General features: G+C 45.8%; 1 protein-coding gene across 3 annotated transcripts in view; it reads right to left on the bottom strand.

The window, feature by feature from the left end:
- The window catches only part of LOC109370276, a 15,886-nt gene that overhangs the window by 6,607 nt on the left and 1,898 nt on the right, over positions 1 to 7,381 (bottom strand). The window lies entirely within an intron of this gene.

Genomic DNA, 7,381 nt, shown 5'->3' on the forward strand with positions numbered 1-7,381 from the left:
AAAGCTCTGAAAATAGTCATTCAGGTCAGTTTTAAGTGGTTTTCTTCTGTGCAGTTCTGGTGGGTTTGGTGGTGTGACTTGTCTGATTTCTTTCAAGAGGAAAACAGAGTTTCTGTTAGTTGTCTATTACTTTATTATATTCCGCACTGAAACTCATTTCTTTTGGAGTTTTATGACTTCTGACAGCAGTTAAAAATATGACTTGTTATATAGTGAAATCTTCTCTGGGGTGTATTGAAATACTAGGAGGAGGAAATTCTGTAATCTTTAGATGCTGTTTGATGATCAATCAGAAGTGGCATACCTACTTGTAGAGAAGCTTCCAGTACACGTGCATTTGTGTGTGCGCAAGTTCACACACATGTTTTTATGGCCTGATGTAGTATAGCAATGAATGACTGGAGGGTAAAAAAAAAAGAAAGAAAAGAAAAGAAAAAAAAGTAGGATGACTTTAGGTTTTTATTTCAAAACCGCTTATGAAAGGAGCGTGTATTTCTTCTGTCAAACAGTTTGAGTATTTACAGTTTGTCTCAAATAGTACTGAACCAACTGCTGCTATTTCTCTTTTTCGAAACTGTTAGTGTGTTAAAGACTACACATTAACTAAGGGAAACTGCTTCATGTCTTTCTAATTCTGTACAAGGTGGAAGTGACCACAGTCTGCTTACTGGAATTTTGGTTCCGGTGTTCTGGAAAGTAGACTGTTCAGAGAAAGCTTTTGGAATGGCAGTTACTTTCTTCAGAGTGTCAAACCAAACAGGATTACTGTCAAGACAAGTTTATTTATGCTGCCTGGTAAAGGGGTGGCTAAATTCAAACTTTCTTCTGTTACTCCTGAATAAATTAAAGCAGTCAGTTTCATAATATTCTGAAAGAGAACTTGAGTTTTCTGAAGGACTGGATGGTATTTGATTGTGCTTCATGCCATACAGTGTAGCTATACCTTAAAGTCTTGTAGCTGTAGAACTTTATCTTGCAACCCTAACGTTTCTCAAGGTGACAGGTATTCCAGTGTTAAAATTAGAGCTGGAAAGATGGAGGTTTGCTTTGTAGTACTCTTCAGTCTCTGCCTATAAGATGGTTCGTGTTGCCATAAGTTATGTTAACAGTTATCCCCAGAGGTAGGAAGAGAATAAAAATTGGTGTTTAGTTTGCTAGTATAAATGGAACATAAGCGGAACGTATGCTTCAGCAGCTTGGCATACCTGAAATGTGCCTTTTCTCCGTTTTTTTGGAATGAAAGCATAATAGGAAAAACTAACCCACGTACTCTTTTACCTCTAATACTGTACTGGTTTAATAGTTCTTTTTTCTCCAATCGTTTTACTGCAGTGACGCTCCAAAATGCTGATCTCATCGTGTTTGTGTTGTGTCTTCTCAGTCCTTCTCATAGCAGGCATGGATTAGATAGTTGAGGTCTTAAGGGCAAAATGTGACAACTCGGGAAAGATAAAGGATAGGATCATTAATGCAATCATGCTGGGTTGGAGTTACGTGAGTACTGTGTTTGTATGTGTAAGGAGACATTCAGAAGTAGTAATTGCGGCTTGCCACCTGCTTGCTTATTATTGGCTCTTACTGCTCTGTGGACATAAATCTTAAGGGCGTAAAGTGACGCTTGAGGATTTTGATTAGGCTGTGTGGGATGGGATTTCCACTAAAAAGAGTGGAGTGGACAAAAAAGGATGTAAAGATGTATCTGGTAAAAGATAATAAGAGTAAAGAACGTGTAGTTGATACTTTCCGAAGGCATGGAATTTTTCTTTCTTCTTCTCTTCCTCCCTCCCCCGTACAACAATGGCTGTTTGAAGCATCAGTGTTTTTCTCCATCCAAACTTACTAAGGGAATAGAATCACCTGATTTAGGACCCTTGCAAACTACAGGAAATTTCAGTTGTTAAAATGTTATTTCTTTTTAACTTGTCCGCTATCTTTCTGTGTGGTTCATGTGAGGTGATGAGCTGTTAGAGGGGCTCAGAGGGGAATGGGACAATTAAATGTTCTCTTGTTTGACGTGGCCTTAAAAAAATAAATAAATAAAAAAGCCACAGGCAGAGTGCATCGGAGGAGATAATGACATCTTTTTAAAAGCTGCGGAAGTGATGTAATGCTAATAGTCATCGGGTGGGTTTATGTTAAGTCAAGATGCTTTTTTCATTCTGGATACTCTTGTGAAAACAGCAGTAACTTCAGCTTACGCTGTGGTAAAGACAATAAAGGAAATGAAACCCAGATAAGGGGAGATCAGAAAATGATGCATGACTTAAAGTGGCTCATGTTCTATTGTAATAATATGAGATCAGCAAATTATTCTGGAAAAGAAGTCATAGCTTTGTGAAGTGTGTGAATGTTTCTAATGGAAGGCAGCGTGAGTCTTTGGAGGAGGGGAAAAAAAGACCAAGGCATATATTAATAATTTGCGCATTAATATTTTTAGTATTCTTTTACAAACGGTGTCACTAATTTTCTTCAGGTAAGGTGGTTTCTGAGATGGGGTTCAGTCCTTCATTTTGGAAAAGTGACATCAAAACTGAGTATGCTTATCTTGGTGTTGTCTGTATATTATTCACTTTGCGTTTGAATTTTGTACAGCAGATGCACATAATTAATGGAAAGACTGGTAAGAATGAGATGGGTATTGGGTTAATTAATGTGAACATCAAGATGAACCATAAAGGAGTCTAAAAATAACAAAGTAATTCTATGCTTAGAAAACAGGACGGGGTAGAAATCAAACTGTTTTGCTGATTCTTCCGAGTAAAGAGCATAACTTCAAGTCTTGTATCCTCTGAATGAATTAAGTAGCTTCCTTGATATCAGGCTGGGATTATAGAAATATATATAGCCTATAACTGTCAGTATAACACGCTCATTCTTACCACAGAATGAGCAAGCTTGACCTTCCTGTTACTGTTTTCAGAAGTGGGTACTGGGTAGGAAAAAGTGATTTAATTTGAATGTTACAGTTATCTCGATTTCAGAACTAACGTATATGAGTTCTTTCACTTAGGTGTGGGGGGGCAGGGCCTTCGTTCCCTGTGAGAGCTTTAAGGAGCTTGAGTGCAGGACGAGTTCTGGTTATTAAGGCAGGACCTGGATTTTTATAGCCCCGTAGCTGCACGTGAATTCCTCAAGTGCCTTAGACAGGATAAGCTAAGCTACTTAGTCAGAGTAACCTGAAATAAGTTGATTTGGGGTGTGAGCTCTAATTACAGTGGTAAGCGTTGTGCTACGTGGAGGTACTGAGCAGCAACTGAATTGCCTTTCTCCCTGCTGCCCGGGCAGTAGGAGCCTTTCTGCTTTGGGTGTGAGATGTGAATGCACACTCACCTGTCTTTCTGGTGCACACTTGTTCTTTCCTGATAACAAAGCAAAGAGACAAAGCACACCCCTCGTCAAAGCTTGTTCAAATGTTATGATCGTGGGGTGTCAGGTTGCTATGTGAATTTCTGGAATATAACGAAAACTGGCAACTTTTTTACTTATTCCATTGGGACTGTTGAAGGGATGGAGGTGACAGACTCCTGTGCTGCTCAGTCTTACACAGAGAGCAGAGGCCACATCTGGCTGATGCTGGGATGAGGCGGGACTCTGTCCCACAGTCATGTGGCTCTTCAGGTGGAAGCAGATTCATTCTGAATAAACCTCTGCCAAAGTTTTTGACTGATATGAACCAGTTGGTCTGTTTCCAAAAGGTTTGAGCTGGTCATGTGAACTGCAAAGATTTGTTTAAAAGCTCACTAGCTAAACGTTTAACATTTTTGCTTAGTTTACTATCAGATTTTGTGTTTCATAGGTGGGGCTTAAGCTGAGGGTGAGAAAGTAGAAAATGCCCTTTTTAAGAAAGGAGTCTTTTTATGCTGTTTCTGGAGTAGAACTTGTCTTGTCTGAATAAATACACAGGTCAGCAGAGTCAGCTGAAGTTCTGCATTATGGATTACCTTGTGTAAAGGAAAAACAGGCCTGTGACTAATTCTGTTGGAAATGGCCGTCAGACCTTCTCGCCACCAAGCGTCCGGCTGCCAGCAGTGGCTGAGCTCACTTGGACTTTGCGGCCGGGAGGTGCTAAGCGGCGGGTCTTACATTTCCACTACTAAATTCAGGGATGGAAGCACACTAACAATGGGAAATACGCCTGGTGTAGGAAAGGGGATGTCCTTAGCCGAGGTACTGGAAAACTGAAAGAAAATAGGTGAAACTGCAGATCTACTGATTAAAGTGTAAGCACGTGACACTAGGCTTGGCAGGTTTGTGGGAGGGTCTACCTCCCTGCGTTCATATTTCAGCCATCATCCTTTGTACCAGAGGGGCTTCATCCGCTTGGCTTGCTGAATTGCAGCACGTTTCACATGCGTGGGTGACCTGTGCAACAGCGTCCTGGATCCAGACCGCGTTTCTATATCACATCTCATCCTCGGTGGCCTGAGGTGTCATGGGCACACCGAGATGGAAAGCATTCCCTCTCGGGGCTGTCGAGGCACTATAGATGTTTGCCAGGCGAAGTTGTGGATGCCCCGTCCCTGGGAGCGTTCAAGGCCAGGCTAGAGGGAGCTCTGGGCAGGCTGACTCAGCGGGTGGTACAAGTTCTTTGACGTCCCTTTGTTGGAAATATCCAAATAATTTTCCAGGGCAGTTTCTCTGATAAAGCAGATTTTATTCGCGATTGCAATGGCGGGCGTCCCCAGCAGGATTGCAAGCAGGAGCGCCCCGAGAAAGCAGTGTTCCACCTTTTATCCCCTATTGCCCGACGCTGATCTCTTCCTGCCCTGGTTCCTCACTGGCTGAGTACTGCAGGCTCACACTCTTTTGCGACGCTTCACTAGTCATACAAATACCAAGTAAGCACAAATCTCCTACTGCTCAGACACAAATATCTTAATTGATTAATTGCCTTCTAACAATTGCTTTCTTGACAAGTGTTTGATCATAACTCTCTGATGACTGTTTTACAACCCTAGCCTCTTAATTGTTTAATTACCCCCCTTGACACACAGCCCCTGTTACACTGGGTCATTGTTCTGGTCATTTATCTGTCCTTGCATGGAGATGAGCTCAAAAGGAGGATGGAGGGGAGTATCCTGCAGCCTGCACGTGGCATCCTCACATTCCCACAGAGTGGGACAGCTCTGCTTTGTGTCGAGGCCCTGACTCCTTGAAAGTTTGTTAAATATATTTCACTCTTGCCGGTCGAATGAACAACTTCACAGTCTGTTTCCTAGTTCAGAACACTATACCCACACTGTTTAAAACATTTAAATTCTATTGCAGCTTTGTGAGAAAGTCTTTGTTAGGCAACCCGGTAACTATGTTTCTAAAATATGCTACTAATATGTATGTGCTATTCTTACATTCCACATCAGCTAATTCTAAAGGTATGTTACAGCTTAATTCTTTAGATCAATTGCCCCTTTTCAGTGATCAGTGCAGAAACAACACTTTACACTTTCCACACCTTCCTACCCCAGCCATTCCATGAGTCCGTGTTTCTATGATGTAAGCACCGGCCCCAGCAGCCCTGGTGCAGCGCATCACAAGAGGGGCGGGGAGCCTCCACCCGGCTTCACGGGGCCGTGAGGTCACAATGCCCCACTGCGATGCTGTCCCATGACACAGGCATTGCTCTGCGCCTGCCCCAACTGCAGCACTTGCTGTGGCTGCAGCGGTGGTGGTGGCAGCATGGCACGAGTGTGGGGGGCCACGGCCCCTGCCCGCCTTGTCGTGGTGCTCCTACTGATGGCCCTGCGTACCTGTGAGATTTGTGCTGCTCCGCTCCGAGCACAGGGAGCAGGTGAGTGGACAGAGACGAGGCCAAAACTGGGCGGCACGGGGGGCCTGAAGTCAGGCTGCGTCGCCATGGCCCTACGCCACCCTTCCCTGGGGCCACCCTCCGTGGTGGACGTTAGGCAGAGGGTGATGGGCAGCACCGCAGGAGCCGGGCAAGAGCCCGTGGCAGCGCTGTTCCCCAGGGCTGGCTCCAGCCATGCCGGGCCACGGCTCTGCCGCTTGCTGGCTGGAGCACAGCCTTCACCCTGGGTGATGTCCTGGGGAGAGCTCTGAAGATGTGTGCTGGGAAAAGCGTGAGCATTTCCGCTCCAGCCTCGTGGTACTTCCCCTAGACGAATCCCAGTTTCCAACACCGAGCCCCGACCCACAGCCCAGAAGAAGACACAGGTGTGTTTTCCTCCGGTGCTTCGGTGTGACCTTCCTTTGTGGACACCAGAGGCGTCCCAGTAAGACAGTCCCGAGGGCTGCTGCTCCTTCCGTGCGGTCCGGAAGGGTTGTTGCACGTGGCATGGAGAGCGTATTATGTCAGCTGCCAGGTGGCAGCCAAGAGGTCCTCCCGGCCGCTCTGCAACTGTGAAATCGCGACCTGAGTCTTTCTCCTGCCCCATTCCCTGACCCACCTCCAGTTTCTAAGGGAGAAGAAGATCACGACATCCCCAGCAATGGGAACTTATCAGTTCTTCTTGATCCTAGATGCTGACATTGGTGCGCCCTATTCCGATGTTAGTCTGAATCCGGGTCTTGTGCCTAGGGATCAACCCAGAGGTAGGTTCTGAGTGCCTGTTTCCACAAAGGCAGAAAAATTAGTGCCCCAGTAGCATACGGTTTTATTTCAGATCCTCTCAAGGTCTTCCTAACCTGCTTGTACCTTGGAGGTCTTACACAGATCAACGATGAGTAGTTTGTTACTGGGAGAGCTGCCACATTTCAGTGGGAAGGTTGCCCCTGCCTCTCTTCAGCTGAGAGAACCCAGACCTTCTTTGGGCCATGTCATTCCCTGACCCGCCAGCACCCTGCAGGTCACTGAGGCAGAAGAAGGCCCCGACATGCAGAGGAAGCTCTGCTCTGCTCACCCGTGTCTGATCTCACTTGTCCCTGCAGGCCCTCGAGGTCAATGGGCAGAGTGGAATCCTGTCCCTGAGCCTGGGGTGTAAGTCCCCAGTCTTCATTTCCTTGTTACTTGCTCATACTTGGTGGTGATAGCTCAGCAATCTTTCAGCTCTCCATCAGCCAGCGTGACAGTGCTGGGTGAAGTGCATGGTGTGCACTGATTCTTGGGTGCCACGTGCTCCCAGTGCTGCCTTTGTCTCTCTGACTCACAGGTCTCCCAGTAAGAAAGCCTCAAGGGGCTGAATATTGTTCCATCAGGTCTCTGAGGGCTCTTTCACGTGGCCTGGAGAAAGTATTTTGAAAGCTGCTGAATGCCAGCCAGCAGCTCACCTGGCCCCTCTGCAACTTGGGGCCTTTTGTCCTGCATCTGGCTCGCGTGTCACTACCTGAGCCCCTTGTAGTCACTGTAGGTTGCTAAGGAGAGAGAGGTGGCCACGTGCAATGGGAACCTTTCTCTTCTGCCCTTGATGACAGCTGTGTCCGTAGG

This window comes from Meleagris gallopavo, chromosome 16 (assembly GCF_000146605.3).
Source record: "Meleagris gallopavo isolate NT-WF06-2002-E0010 breed Aviagen turkey brand Nicholas breeding stock chromosome 16, Turkey_5.1, whole genome shotgun sequence".
Lineage (NCBI taxonomy): Eukaryota > Metazoa > Chordata > Aves > Galliformes > Phasianidae > Meleagris > Meleagris gallopavo.